This window comes from Crotalus tigris, unplaced genomic scaffold, assembly GCF_016545835.1.
Source record: "Crotalus tigris isolate CLP2741 ecotype Arizona unplaced genomic scaffold, ASM1654583v1 scf7180000019496.3020429, whole genome shotgun sequence".
In the NCBI taxonomy this organism is placed as follows: domain Eukaryota; kingdom Metazoa; phylum Chordata; class Lepidosauria; order Squamata; family Viperidae; genus Crotalus; species Crotalus tigris.
In genome coordinates, this window is record NW_024097566.1 from 1996707 (window position 1) to 2013780 (window position 17074).

Genomic DNA, 17074 nt, shown 5'->3' on the forward strand with positions numbered 1-17074 from the left:
TAATAACAAAATTTATAATATTAAAAAAGAAAAGAAAAGAAAAAAAGAAAAAAGAAAATAAAAAAGAAAATATCATAATTAACCTTTAACTCCATAACCTGTAAGACAATTCTCTATAATATTTGTTATAATATTCATTCATAAAATAAATGAAACTTTTTAATTCCATACTTTTTCTGAATATAATCTATCCATCTTCTCCATACAATGATATATCTTTCTTGTGTATGATCCTTTAAATAAGCAGACATTTTTGCCATTTCTGCAAAACTAGATACTTTAAATATCCATTCTTCTGAAGTAGGCAAAGAATCTTTCTTCCAGTATAAACCTACTAATAACCTTGCTGCAGTTACTAAATTCAACATCAAGATAGTTTCTTTTTCATTTAAATCAATGAAAATACCCAGTAAAAATAGTTGAGGAGTAAACTTTATCTTCCTTCTAAAAATCTTTTGAATGTTCCACCAAATCATAATCCAAGAAGCCTTTGAGACTGAATTCTGATGAAAGTCTAAGTGCTTTCAGACAAACTCACATTCCTGAGCTTTGTTTAAACTACGTAACCGCTCAATTAAACCATAATTAATGTGCAATACTAAATAAGGGCTACGTTTATTTATCAAGTGACATACAATATTCTAATTACTAATACAAAATTAGAGTTCAGCTACTTTGGGATATATATTTTTTGGTCCAAAGTGATTTTGATAGCATTATAGGAAGTACATATAAAACATGCTCTGCCATAAAGTAAGAATTTAATTTAATTAATGAAAAAAGCAAATCACTTTTACATAAATGGTCAGGCAGCATAATTTGTCACTAGTGTCAGTTAAATTAAAGACTTGTAATTCTGTGGGCAAATTATATTACTAGTTCTACAGAAATTATTGCTCTTTGCTACTTAATAATTGCATGTCACTGGTGTTTCTGAAGAAAGAATTATATTATCTGAATTTTATTAGTAGTGATATTTTGAAAATACTAAACACTATAGAATATTCTAGAAATTTGCAATGTCTTTCTGATAAATCTGGATTTTGGCATGTACCAAAATTATAGTACTATATTATAGTTTGTTTATAAGGAGCCTGGTTTGTATTTCATTTTCAGACTCACTTAGGACGGAAATTGTCTAAATGAGAAACAGAAAAGATTGGGGATTTACTTGTATCAGAAATGAAGAAACCATGCACTTTAAATAGCAGGATTTTATGCAGTTTTCCTCAAAAGTAGCTCATTTAGCTCAAATAAACTTATTAAAAGTAACTGTTCAAGGATGCATTCAGTACAATACTGTGCATTTTACTCATACTCTTGTAGAATCAATGTGCCTTCTTTCCACTATGTTTACATACTGTAGCAATGTCCCTTAAGTAGGGATTAACTTCTAGTAAGTTATTTAGTACAGAGAATGGAATATTTTCCTTTAAAAATAGTATATTATCTATATATAACACAAGCATGTGTTAAAATAATTATATTTTAAATGTTCACATATTTCCCTTCTTCCAATCTATATAAAGTCCAGTGTGTCTATAGCATGGTACTCATTTTCATTTCTTGGCTGAGGGAAGCAATGTTGTCCGAAGACATTTTCCGTGGTCAGGTGGCCAACATGGCTATATGCCAAAGATGCACAGAACACTGCTACCTTCCCACTGAAGTGCTACCTATTAATCTACTTGCATTTGCATGCTTTTGGAGTACTAGGTAGGCAGGAGTTGGGGCAAGTAACAGTAGCTCACCCCGTTGCGTGGAGCTTGGGTCTTGGGCTGTCAGTTCTCCAACTGACAAGCTTAGTGTCTTTAACCACTGAGCCATCATACCCCCTCCAATTTATATATGTCCATGATATTTTACTAAAAAAAATGCAATAAAAAAAAAATCTTAGCATTTGTTTATCATTCTTTGCTATTACTTTGTTGCTAGCTTTAGTATATTCAATGCAATTACAAAATCCTAGTTTTATCAAGCTTTCAGGTGATATATGATAGAGCAGATAGATTGTATTGTGTTTTGTAAGGGAATATCTAGGTTCCTTTCCTATTAAAATGCAGCTGGTCTGCAATGGAGAAGGCTGCTTTGCTTATAAAGACGCGGCAGGCTCTTCATATTCAATGGTGTATGACTAAACAAGCCACATTCATTTGACTTCCAAGACAGCTGGAGTTGAATTTAGAGGCAGCTAATTGCCTTGGAGACCTTTTTTTGGCATGTGGCCCACTGGTACTCTTCAGGGATGGAACAGCATCACATAGAAAGTTTAAAAGCATCTGAACTGCTGTTGCTGCTGAATGCCACAACTGACAGATTTCCCATCTGCCTTTAAGAAAAACAGTGATCTGGAGAGTAGGAAATCTAGTTCCCAATTATACTGTCTCTCTCATGCAAATCCTCCTAATTGGACCAAATTAAAGCATATATATATATGTTTTCTGAGGTTTTCGCGGGTGTTTGTATGTAGGTCTTTGGTTGTTCGGGTTTTCTCCCGTGTAAAATTGGAAGTGTCTTGGCGACGTTTCGACGAAGTCCCATTCGTCATCTTCAGGCTGGTGTTTTCAGCTTCGTGCTTTGAGCAGCAATGTGTGGTCTTAGCTGTTTCTTCCTTTTAACTGCCAGTGGGGGTATGAACTGATTGGGTGGGAGCTTGGCTGTGTTCTGATTGGGTGGAGGTGTGTTCTGATTGATTAGGGGCTTGGCTGCGCTCTGATTGGCTGGGGGGTTGGCTGTGCTCTAATTGGCTGAGGGGTTGGCTGTGCTCTGATTGGCTGGGGGAGTGTTCTGTTTGGTTGTGCTCAGGTTAGTCTGAGTTGCAGAGGGGTTTAAGATTTTGGGCTGCCTTGCTATTTTTTGGCTTCGCGTTCGTGGTCGTGCCTCCTCTTCATGGAGGGTGTCAGTTTGCTTCATGTATGGATTGGAGGGGTTTAAAGTGGCTAATGATGCAGCTGTGGTCTGGCTTCTGGTTTGTGGTCGTGCCTCATCATCGGTGTGGCTTTGGGTTTGTTTTTTGCGTGGATGTGTGGTGGTGACATCCTGTGTGGTTTTTGTGAGTGTGGGTCTGGTATCATTTTTTGTGTTAGGGAGTCGTTTGTCAATAAGGGCGGGTTTCCAAATGGCTGGTAGGCGGGAGGTATCATCTCGCTTGTTCATGCTGTGTGGGCGTTTTTCTATCTCGATGGCTTCTCTGATTATTCTGTTATTAAAATGTTCACTTTTGGCAATGGTTCTGGTATTTTTAAAGTCAATTTCATGTCCTGTGGCTTTAAGGTGTTGGACCAGGGAAGATGTTGGTTCCTCTTTTTTGACTGAGTTCTTATGTTCTTCAATGCGTGCACTTATTCTTCTGTTGGTTTGTCCGATGTATGTGGTGGGACAAGTGGTGCATGGGATTTCGTATACTCCTTGATTTTCTAATTCAATTTTATCTTTGGGGTTTCTAAGGATGGTGGATATTTTTCTGTTTGTGCAGAATGCTGTTTTGATGTTGTGTTTATGGAGGATCTTACTGATTCTGTCTGTGGTGCCTTTTATGTATGGGAGGAGGGCTTTGCCGTTTTCTTGTTCTTTGTCTTGGATTTTAGTGGGGGTTTCTTTTTGGATTAGGTTTGTAATCTTATTTCTATGGAATCCATTGGATGTTAGTACATTGGTGAGAGTGTGTAGTTCGGGTTTTAGGTGTTGTTCGTCAGCTAAGCGTTTTGTTCTGGAGATGAGTGTCTTGGCTACAGAGTTGATCTGTGCTGGGTGGTGGTGTGAGAGAGCGTGCAGATAGCGGTTTGTGTGTGTTTTCTTCTGGTAGATGGTGTGTCCTAGGGAGCCATTGGATTTCTTGTAGACTAAGACATCCAGGAAGGGAAGTTGGTTGTTAGCTTCTGTTTCCATGGTGAACTGTATTTTGGGGTGTAGGCTGTTGAGGTGTGTGAGGAAGTTGTCCAGTTTTTCTTTCCCATGTGGCCAGATTATGAAGGTGTCGTCTACGTATCTGAGCCAGAGTTTGGGTTTGTGATCCGATTTTTCTAGAGCTTGGGTTTCAAAGTGTTCCATGTAGAGGTTTGCAATGACAGGTGAGAGGGGTGATCCCATGGGTGCTCCTTCTGTTTGTTTGTATTTTTGTCCATTATAGATGAAGTATGTGTTGGATAGGCAGTGGTTGGTCAGATCTAAGATGTGTTTGGGGGGGGTTATATTTGTTTTGAATAGCTGTCAAGGCTTCTTTGATAGGCACTTGGGTGAAGAGGGATATGACATCGAAGCTCACTAGTAGGTCACTGGGCTGTAAGTTTTGTTTCTTTATGATCTCTATAAACTGGAATGAGTTTTTTACGTGTGAGGTGATGGATTCTGCATAGGGCTGTAGTTGTTTGGCGAGAAATTTGGCTAGGTTTTGTAGAGGTGAGCCTATGGAGCTGACTATAGGTCTGAGTGGGGTTCCTTCTTTGTGTATCTTGGGGAGACCATAGAGTTTGGGGCATCTGGATGATTTCTCTCTGGGAATGATTCTTTGCTGGATCTCTTCGCTAATGGGGGAGGCTTTTATTTTGGATCTGGTGGTTTTTTCCAGGTAGGTGGTGGGATCTGTATTTAGGGGTTTGTATGTGGAATCTTGGAGTAGGTTGGTTAATTTGGTTTGGTAGTCAGATGTGTTCATAACCACCGTGCGTTGCCCTTGTCTGCTGGTAGGATTATTATGCTGGTGTCTTCTTTCAGGTTACGTAGTGCTGTCTGTTCTTCTTTGGGTAAGTTGCTTTTGGGTGGCTTGCTGGTGCAGAGGATGTTGGTGATTTCGAGTCTGATTCTGTTAGCATCGTCGGGGTTGATTTTGGTCAGGCTGGTTTCAACTCCACATATAATGGTTTCAGTGGGGATGTGTTTGGGAGCGACTGCAAAGTTGAATCCTTTGGAAAGGACATTGGTTTCGGCTTTGGTGAGGATCCTATCTGAGATGTTATGCACTGTTTGTTTCATGTGTGGCTGTGAGGGAGGAGGGGTTTGTTTCTGGCGTTCTTGTAGTCTTCGGAGTTTGTTGGTGTGTGTATCTGTCTTGAGGGTGGTCTGTGTTTCGGCTCTCCAGACGGCGAGTTGTTTGGATTTGTCCCAAAGTGCGGGGTGGATCTTGTTGCTGAGTTTGAGGTGGAGTGTGAGGAGATCTTTGTTAATTCGGTCTAGGAGGAATCTTTTTTGTGTGAAGTAAGATCCTCCATAACACAACATCAAAACAGCATTCTGCACAAACAGAAAAATATCCACCATCCTTAGAAACCCCAAAGATAAAATTGAATTAGAAAATCAAGGAGTATACGAAATCCCATGCACCACTTGTCCCACCACATACATCGGACAAACCAACAGAAGAATAAGTGCACGCATTGAAGAACATAAGAACTCAGTCAAAAAAGAGGAACCAACATCTTCCCTGGTCCAACACCTTAAAGCCACAGGACATGAAATTGACTTTAAAAATACCAGAACCATTGCCAAAAGTGAACATTTTAATAACAGAATAATCAGAGAAGCCATCGAGATAGAAAAACGCCCACACAGCATGAACAAGCGAGATGATACCTCCCGCCTACCAGCCATTTGGAAACCCGCCCTTATTGACAAACGACTCCCTAACACAAAAAATGATACCAGACCCACACTCACAAAAACCACACAGGATGTCACCACCACACATCCACGCAAAAAACAAACCCAAAGCCACACCGATGACGAGGCATGACCACAAACCAGAAGCCAGACCACAGCTGCATCATTAGCCACTTTAAACCCCTCCAATCCATACATGAAGCAAACTGACACCCTCCATGAAGAGGAGGCACGACCACGAACGCGAAGCCAAAAAATAGCAAGGCAGCCCAAAATCTTAAACCCTCTGCAACTCAGACTAACCTGAGCACAACCAAACAGAACACTCCCCCAGCCAATCAGAGCACAGCCAAGCCCCTAACCATTCAGAACACACCTCCACCCAATCAGAACACAGCCAAGCTCCCACCCAATCAGTTCATACCCCCACTGGCAGTTAAAAGGAAGAAACAGCTAAGACCACACATTGCTGCTCAAAGCACGAAGCTGAAAACACCAGCCTGAAGATGACGAATGGGACTTCGTCGAAACGTCGCCAAGACACTTCTAATTTTACCGGGAGAAAACCCGAACAACCAAGACAACACACACACACACACACCACACACACACCACACACATATATATAATATATATTAAAATCAATAAATAGTCAAACACCAAGAGAATAAAATTATACAAAAGTTAAAAATGTTAAAACTTTTTATTTACTAGACCTAGCTTTCGTCAAGAGCTCTTGACATCATCAGGGTGTAACGGCAGCCGTTGGGAGGGCTTTATAAGAAAGCTAGGCTTGACGAAAGCTAGGTCTAGTAAATAAAAGTTTTAACATTTTTAACTTTTGTATAATTTTATTCTCTTGGTGTTCGACTATTTATTGATTTTAATATGAACATACCCAAGAGTCATATTTTTACTTGCATAGCTGATATATATATATATATATATATATATATATATATATATATATATATATATATATAATAAAATTTGGATCTAATAAAAAATTAAGGGAGAATGTGATAGCTATTTTGAGTTTCTTAACTCTCTTCAGCCATGCTTACCCTTCTGAGATATATATATATATGTGTTGTTCTTCAATCCTCAATCGGGGCCAGGGACAGGCTGCCAGATGTGGAGCAACTCGGCGCATTATGGATGAGCACAATCAACGGGCCGATGATGCGCTTGAGAAGCTGGGCGCAGAGGCAGGTCATTATATAGGTTGGCTCCCAGATCTCCTTTTACTCCAACTCTGACGATGTCAACAGTCTGGCAACAAAAGCTTAGTGATTTTTTAACCACAGACTTGTTTACATTAAGCAGTCTGGATTATTCTACCCTGGTGTTCGTTTTTCTTTCTTTTAACTTAGGCTAATATGATGCCCAGGATTCGCATTTTTAGCAGAATAATTTCCCCACAGAACTAAAGATTGAAGGCAAGGCAGGGCAATACTGTAATATGGTTTATTAATTCACATGTTATATAAAAAACAATGGCTTCCCATTATGCATGTTGGCTAGTTCTCTAGCTATTTAGTAATTGTCATTTATCATTTACATTTATCAATTGTAATATTATACCAAACCATAGGTAAGATTCTTTTAAGTCAATCAATTATGTATGGACAGTCTTCTATCAAACTATAACTATAACATTTAGTCACCTATACATATCATTTTGTCAAAATTTTATGTCTTGCTATTTGTAAAAGCTATGCTTCTCATTGAGACAAATTTTATTTCTTCCAGAAGAAAGCAACAGCAATGTACAATTTTTTTAAAAAAACAAGCTAGGTAGTTAGCAGGGCTTGTACCTTAACACTTGTGACATCACTGATTGCTATCTTTAAGTCCCTTCATGGCTTGAGGCCTGTTTACTTATGAGACTGTATCTTCCCAGTTATTTCTTCCTGGTCTGGCTATTTGTCCATCTGTTCTGGCAGGAGGGACCTGCTTTGGGTCCCATCAGCTAAGGATTGTTGGGTGGGGGAGGCCAAGAGAATCCCCTTTTCTGTCATGGCATCAATTCTCTGGTATGCCATGATTCTAGAGATCAGATTGATCCCATCCTGTTGGTATTCCATATAGCCCTGAAGATATGGCCTTGTGATACAGAATCCATTGTCTAGCTGTGTAAAATATTGGGTTTTGTGACCCTTTTCTGGATGCTATGGACTTTATACTTTTATATATGTTGGTATTATTTTTAATATTGTAATATGTCCAGATTTAAGTCTATGAGATGAACAGCCATATACATTCATCAAATTAATAAACCATTATGACAGATTATCTGAGCCTGAAGGGGAGTCTCAAATGTTCTCTTTCAGAAGGCCTCTGGATCTTTACACCTTGGCTGCAATTTTGTGGCTTGGCAATTTCTATTTATTTAAAAGATTTGTAAAGCTACACATTTTATGAAGATGGGCAGCTCACAAACAGCAATAACATAATAAAAACAGTAAAAAGGAAACAACAACAGCAACAGCAGCAAAATACCTTCCCAGTAACCTGAACACACTTCACTAGTTGTCCAAACAAACTGTCAAGCTTCCCTGGGATCCAGCTTCATAGTATCCCAATGCTTGAAAGGAATCCAGGGTTTTATAGTTTTTTTTTTTTTTTGAAGGCCAGAAGAGTAATCTTCTGATCTCTCAGATCTTAAATGTGTTATAACTTCTCAAAACAGATATTTATTATATCTTATTTTTTTCCTGGATTTTCTGATTCTTGGGGATTTTAGTAAATTCAATGTGAGTCTGTTAGGGAGACTTTCCTCTTAGTCTATTAATAGAAGCTAAAAGATGGCTATCCTGACAAATAGGAACAGACAGACTGTTTTAGAATAATAAATTCAAATCATTTTAAGCCATGTAGCATTTAATAAAATATAAGTTGCCTTTTTTTGTATAAAATGTCCAGTAATGAAACAGTTAAAATGCTAGGGATTAATCTTCTAATCTTAGTCTTAGTCTTCACACATGAGTTACTTATTCTGGGGGGCCCTATTGGAAGTTTCACCAAGAATATTTCATTTATATCCTATAAAGATTACCTTATATAACAAATACATCATGTATAACACTGTGTGAGAAACAGTTCAATTGGTAAATCTCTTTTTTATGATACATGGGAAGAATCAGTGGAATTTACAAACACACTTGGTGTATACCTACACGTTTGTACTGTTGTTGCATTTTTTAAAATTCTGCCCTATATCTAATTAACAGCTGTTGTAGTATTTTCTTTTGTGTTTTTTTCTTTTGTTTCACAAGAGAGATGTCAAATGCACTCTCTTTTTGTTGATATATTCCTAATTGATAAAGATGGGGCTATTAAGAAAGGTCTAGCTATGTGGAAAAAAAGCTCCTTGATATTATTTTTAAAAGCCTATCACAAGGAATTATTGAATAGAAAATGCTTTTATGTATTTATTTATTTGTTTATTATATAATCACCATGCTTCTAAGATTAGTAGTTGGCAACATGAGAAGCTAAATTTATATTTGTGATATTTAACAGCTTTATCTGTAGCTTGGAAGAGTAAATGAAAACAAGAATAGTCAACTATAATTTTATATCAAATGGAAATATGGATAATTTCAAATATAATTTTAAATCCATCCCACAAAGTATCCTTTTTTAAAAAAGATACCTTAATGCAAATATCTTTTTGTCCCTTCTTTCTTTCTTTCTTTCTTTCTTTCTTTCTTTCTTTCTTTCTTTCTTTCTTTCTTTCTTTCTTTCTTTCTTTCTTTCCTCCCTCCCTCCCTCCCTCCTTCCCTCTCCCTCTCCCTCTCCCTCCCCCCCTCTCTCCTGTTTATCCTATTACTCTTCAGTAGTAATTTTTTTTTAAGTACCCTTGATATCTAGGATAGAAGTTTAGCTGCTGGAAAAAGGAAGGAAAATGAACTATATATGCATGAAAATACTGAATGGCTTGTGAATAAACTTTTCAATTAGCTCCGCTGACAGCTCATCAATTCCAGACTTGCAAATTGGACTGAACAAAGAGGCTGTTCCCATGGTAATTTGGGGCCATTCTACCACCAACAGCTTTCATACATATTACCCTCCTGTAAGGATAATGTAAACCTGTGGTAAATGGGCATACTTTGCAGCAATTTGTTTAATTGCAGTACTTCAAACCCTGAATTTCAGAGAGTGTTGTAAAAGAAATTACTGGCATACCTAATATTCAGCAAACTTTCTTCACAAAATTTCTGTTCATTTAGAGTCAACTGGCCTCAGTTTTGTGTGAGCTGTTCCAAAGATGTGGGATTATTAGATGAGGTTGGGGAATAATCACAGCTCACATAATGTACCTCTTCTTTCTGCTAGGATGCTTAGCTTTTAAAAATAAACAAACAAAAGCTTATTAGGTTTATTATACCATTTGAATATTTTCCTCTACTGAAACTAAACCTAAATCAATCTAACTGTATTTTATTTATTTATTTATGTATTTATTTGATTTATCTTTAGGCACTTTCTAATACATTATAAAAACTTTGACAAATGTCTACCATGCAATAAACAAAAATCACAATCATTATACAAATTAATATGATAAAATATCGGTAATGGAAATATAAAATAAGGTAAACAGACAGCAATCAATATTTGTAAAATCAGTAAAACTAATGGTGATGCTTCCTATTCCAAATACTCTCCAGAATTATTTTACGAAAAGCAACAAGGTGAAGCAGATGAAATTTCCAGAGAAAGTAATTTCAGAAAAGAGGCACAGTAAATAAAAGGCAGTAGCTGTGTGTCTCTACTCCTCTCACTGTGCTGTCTTAGGTATTGCTTTTTAAGCCCTGAAAAAGGATTCTACTGTGATAGGAACTCTATCCAAGCTGCTCAAAATCTCACAAATGAAGATGAATATATGTGTCCCAGGATAATGTTGCAGGATCCAATCTGGGTTGGTCACTGGGACCATAGGTTTTGTCTTCCAAGCTTTCAGAGTTATGCTGGAGTCCATCCACAGGAAACTTCTTTGTTCAAAATCTTTTTAAGAATCTCCCACTTGCAAAATTAAATGACTCTACCCAGCCCCTATTCAAAATTTTCAAGCAGCTCCTACTGTATTAGTGAAATTATCTTATCTGAGGGTCATCATCTTGATATTACAGATTCTGTCTATCAATAATAATTTCCTACATGTATCTAATGAAAAACAATTCTAAGCTTTGTGTGTTGTGTTGCCATTTCTCCCTCTCTTATTGCTAGACTAGAAGACCTCCAAGGTCCCTTCCAACTCTGTTATTCTTAATTACTCTTTGCAAGACTGAAGTTCTGGGAATCAGTTGTCTTCCATTAAAATCCTGAGATTAATGAAATATAGGGGAATAAACTCCAACCCTGTTTCTTTTTATGTTGTTTTCCTGATAGCCTTTAAATGATACAGATAGTTCAGCCACCCCCTACCCTCAACTGATCTTACAATATTGCCATAAAATAAAACTCATAAACAAATATAGGCTGAAATTTGATGAGATTGCCAAACATTTGGGAAACTGAAGATTGATTAAAACATTGTGTGATTTTTTTTTGTTTTTGATTGAAATCTCAAGTGCATTTTCAAGATTTGGCAATCTTAGTGATTTCAGTCCCTACATAATTTCAAAATTAATTTTGAAAGCATCACAACCCCTTTGGGACTTCAGCTATCAAATTTATTTATATCAATTTACTCTGAATTGAGTGTGTTGCATTATAGTATTGCTTATAAGACTCTATGTAGCAGTCTTAATCTAGCCCTTTCTTAGCACAATTAGGACATTGTATATAGGCAGTTCTTACAGCTTTTAAAAAATAAGAGGAAAGATAATTTTCTTTCTTTTATGGGGCATATGTGTATACCTTCAAATCAGTGTTTGATTCCTGGAGACTTCCTGAGTAAGTTCCTGCAGTATTTTTGGCAAAGGTTTTGGCTTATAAGTGGTTTCCCTCTAGGGCAGAGGGAGACTGAACTGGCCCATGGTCACCCAGTTGACTTTGTGCCTAAGGTGTGACTAGAACTCATCATCTCCCATTTTCCAGCCTTGTGCCCTAACCACTGGAACAAAAAAAAAAATGCTTGCTTCAATTATGTTTTTAGCATCCCTAAAATATTTTATTAACAATTTAGTCTGTAGTAAAAATATTTTGAAAGAATATGCAATGCCCTCCAATAAGCTGAAGAAATTTGTCACTTCTTTTTTTTAAAAAAAGAAAACATGTATTTTGGAAGTGAGATGAAATGTAAAGAAATGAAGAGAGCTTCAGTTACACCAACTTTGACTAGATTTCACTGAAAAAATCTTTGTGTGTCAGAGCTTCAGTGTGGCAAATCAAATTAGTTGGATGAAAACATTTTCACAGATGTAGTAGATTTTTTGCAGCTTACAACCAATGTACAAGACTGCAGTTTCGTTTCCATATAGAGAGAGATCAATGTGTGTGTGTGGTGGACCTCTTAAAAGTCAGCCAATGAGTTTCATATTTCATTAAATTCTGGGCCTATCAAAGATCTCTTGGGGTGGCAAGGCTAAGATTGTTTCTGGCTTCATTTATTTTCTCTTCTTTCATATTTAATATTGCTGGTCATTGGTCTTAATTTTGCTTTCACTTGTGCTAATAGAATTTTATGTTTTATGTTGGTTCTACTGATACACTGTGGAGTGTAACTTGCCGGTTAGCACAGAGACTGAAACTGATCAGTCCAGGCCTTGACCCTGATTTCTTCAATGCATTCATAAATGATTAGAATTATTAGAATAGAATAGAATAGAATAGAATAACAGAGTTGGAAGGGACCTTGAAGATCTCCTAGTCAAATCCCCTGCTCAGGCAGGAAACCCTGTACCATTTTAGACAAATGGTTGTCCAATCTATTCTTGAAAACTTCCAGTGTTAGAGCATTCACAACTTCTGGAGGCAGGTTGTTTCACTGATTAATTGTTCTAATTGTCAACAAATTTCTTCTTAGTTCTAGGTTGCTTTTCTTCTGGATTAGTTTCCATCCATTCATTAATTCCAACAGAAGCAAATATATTGTGTAATATTTTGTATTTTTTTTAAAAAAACCCTCAAAGGGGAGATTATAAAGTGGAAATGACCATATTGGGCATAAGTATATATGAAAAGAATCTGGGTGTCTTAATAGATCACAAGCTGAACATAAATTAACAATGTGATGTATCAGCAATTCCCTTCCAGCCCTCTCCCCCCCACACACAACCCCAACAAAAACAAAAAATGCAATCCTGGCCTTCATAAATAAGGTAGTATCAAGATCAAGGAAAACTGTAGTGACATTTGATAGCTATTCTGATGTTTGTGAGAAGCTGTCATATAGAAATTGTTGGTGGTTGTTCCAAAAGATGGGACAAGAAACAATGGATTAAAATGACAAGGAAGCAGATTATTATTGGTCATCAACTGTATAATTCCCTCCCCCTGCCCGAAATCAAGGCAAGTTAAATTACAATTTACTGTCCTTTACTTTGCTCTAATAAAAAATTTCCATGCATTTGATACCTCAGAGTTGTAGACAATAATATTTATTGGGGAAATTAGAAAATATGATTTGGCCCTATTCTCCACTCTTCTGATTTAACTATATTGATGGGTAAAATCTACCAAAAGAAAATAGTTGAATTAATTTGACTATTATAGTTATAGTTATAGACTCTATTATAGTTATATTCTTATTTGTACATTTTCTCCACAACATGGATTTTATTTTTGGAAAGTAAGTGTTTGATTAGTTGTCTTTTTTTTGGGGGGGGGTCTTCTATATATTTCAGGGGTATATCTGCTAGCTACAAACACTGCCTTTTTACTTAACAAGATAGTCAGAATAAAAATACATGATTTAGACCATCACGAAGCATAAGTTTGTCAATATGAGTTAATTCAAATCCACATTGATTCTAACATCTGCCATGGTAGAAAAAAAAAATACAAGGTGACCTTTCCCCTCAAAGTGTTCCTAGTGAAAGGATCCTTATGAAAAAAAAAACCAAAAAACTTCTTTGTTCCTAAAAAATCTATAATACCAAACTTCCAAGAAGAGTTATGCAACTTTAGGTTATGAAGTCTTGCACCTCAGTAATCCTTTGGGCTATGTCCAAGTCTGATGCTCTAATTAAGCAACATGTTTTATGCAAAATAGATTCTTCATCTAATATGCATGATCAGATTTTTTTAATGTGACAATGTTAACATTCTCCATGAGTTAACAATGAACTGATGATAAATGGATTTCTTTTTCTTCTCTTTTTCTATGCTGCTAATTGCTGCAAAGACAGATAGCCCATTAATCTTTCAGTTTAATCCCCCAGTGGTTTTCATGTTCTGAATTCACAGAAAGTGTATTCAAAATTGTAAGTGAATTTGTATTGACATGACATGCATCACCCTACTTGCTGTGAAAAAGACAATTTGCTCATCATTAGCAAAACCATTTATGGCCAGGTTATTATCACTAAAGTTTCCATTTCTGCTCCTCTAGAATATAAAATTACAGGATTTCCCTTGTTTATATTTGTCTAGGATTTGTTTGCAAGACAAAGTTCAGACATGTTTGCCTAGCACCACTCCAGTGCTGAAGTATAAATTGCTTTTAAAAGGGATCATTAACAGAGATGGGTTTTAAAAGCCTTTTGGTGAGGAGGAGAGCATTTAAAAAGGTGTTTGGCAATGATTATAATTTAAAAAGTTTAGCTGATGTAAGTTCTTTTGAATAAGTTTGCATGAGGAAATAATGGTAGCAAATGGCATATGTTAGTGCTCTGATACCTCATTATTTATTATTTAAAAGGTATATGAAAATGCAGAAACACCATTGATGGTTTGAGGCAGCTCACAAACATACATTAAAAACACTCATAAAACAAGATTAAAAGCTTGATAAGTCTAGAACACAAAGCTAAAACATTATTGGAAACTCTTGGTAAAGTAATCTGTTCTGAAATACCTTCTAAAATTAAGGAATTATTTCAATTCCAATGACAATTTGTTCAATAATATGTGCTGTATCACAAATAAGGCATTGATAAAAATCTATGATGAATCCTGCAAAAAATACATTGGTCAATGTATGTTGATCAAATTGTAGAAGAATATGCTGTTCTCTAAATAAAATGAACTTAAATTTCATGGGGCTTCCTACTGCAAGCAGTATGAAGACTAGCTGGTGCAAAAGCTAGCTGCTCGTGGCTGGGGAATTCATGGTCATACTATTAATTACTCTTAGGGCTTCCATTCAATTGTGTCGAGTTCTCAGAGACTGCCTCAACAAAGTCTCTGCAGTTTTTTTAATTTTTTCAAAAGTAGTTTGCCATTGCCTCCTTCCTATGGCTGAAAATGACTAACCCAAAGTGGAGAAAAATGTGAGAAACCACCTTTTTTTACCCTCCTCTTGATGGAAATGCTACTTCAGAGTAGAAAACTAATCTCACTGCACAGTAGATACCACTGGGAGAATGTGATCCCAAAGAAAACCATATATTTTATCACCTGTTACTTTAAAGGTGATAATAAGCACTGGAATTATTTATTTAACAAATTTATATGATTTTTATTTATTTATTTATTTATGAGACTTATATACCGCTTTAAGTGCAAGCACTCTCTAAGCGGTGTACACCAGTAAGCAATGTATATATATATTTACATTGCCCCCAACAATCTGGGTCCTCATTTTACCTACCCCGGAAGGATGGAAGGCTGAGTCAACCTTGAGCCGGTGAGATTTGAACCGCTGACCTGCTGAACACAGTCAGCTAAAGTGGCCTGCAGTACTGCACCCTAACTGCTGCGCCACCTCCATATTATCCATATTCCAGAAGGGACTACGGGGAGCAAACAAAAATAAAAACACATTGCAATTTATAGTTGGTTGCACAGTCAGCCAGATGTTTAGACTGGATTTTACATTTTGTCCACCTATTGAGTCCTTCCCAAGCACCTGGGATAAGCAGATGTTGGTGTTTAATAACACTAACATTATCGTCATAGGATATAAGCTGTTCCAAGTAAAACTATCTTTTTCAGTTGACTGGTGGTAATTTTTTTTTAATGCTATTGGTGCTCAGGTGATGCTCCAGATGTTTTGCGATTGCACACAAGTCACATATTACTATTGCTACTATCTTAGCTTTATTTTGCAACAATTATTCTACTTCTTTTTGTAGGTCTTATGTTTTGTGTTTTTTTCCTCTTCTATTCTACTGTCTCCAGGCTGTAAAAGCAATGGAGGAGAAATCTATACAATTTGAAAGCTACAAGATTGATGCCAACATTGCAAGGTGGTCCAGACAGAAATTAAGATGAACTGATTCTATTTTATTATAAGATTACAATTTACAGAATTTTGCAAGTTTGGAAGTATATTTCTTCCCCATCATATTTACAGTCCCAGAAACTAGGTAGGATCCCTTCTGAGACATTTGCCATGCCCACACTCATTTTGTGGACCAAGCCTGCCTCTTATTTGACTATTTCCCCTGACTATGGTTCTTGCCCTCTCCCATAAGGTCATTCCCACATAACATTACATCACATTTCTAATTTCTTCCATTGCTTTCATATAGATGTTAAATAGAAAGGTGAAGAAAGTTTAAAACTGTGACATTCCATAATGGAGGGCTTTAGTCTCTTCCATGATTAGAAGCAAAGCTTTTTTTTTCTCTCACAGAACACCCAGAATGGAATTCTGGCACCTTTTTTGGATGGAACCTTGTAGGGTAGGCAAGGCGGGTTATATAACATGTGTGAGTTCCGGCACCTTTTTTTTTTTTTTACAAAAAAAGCACTGATTAGAAGCATCCTAGAATTAGAAGGAGAATCACTGTGAAAAGTTCCCTCTACCTCACTCATTCAGGGCCAGCCAAGCCATATATTGCTAATCCACATGTTAATTATTTTCCCAACATTAATTTTACTACTAGGATGAAGGAGTTTTTTGTATATATGGATATTGCACTTCATGAAATCTTTTTGTTTTGTTATGGTTCTTCATTTAAAATTACATTTTTTAAATGAGGAACCATAAGAATGGATCTATGTATTTGCCTATGATGTTCGCGTAGATCAGGGATGTCAAACTGCTGGCCTGTGGGCCAGATGCATCACACCGAAACTGCACCTACCCCATTGCCGGCAATGGGGAAAAAGTCACGATACATCATACAACGCCATGTGACATCGCAAGTTTGACATGCCTGGTGTAGATGCTAAACATGCAGCCCACAGATGCATGACTGGTATGTCTATTGATGTCTAAGATTGTTGCCAGCAGTTCAATCTTGATCAGCAAGTGATTTCAAATTGAGTTGTGTTGGGAGGGTACATACACCATTTCAAGTTACTATTATACAGGATAAATTGTGTCTGTAAATTGCCTTCCTTACATCATATATCCTACCATGATATATTGATTTACACTCCTTTTTAGAAATATGCTTATTATTTGGATTCACAT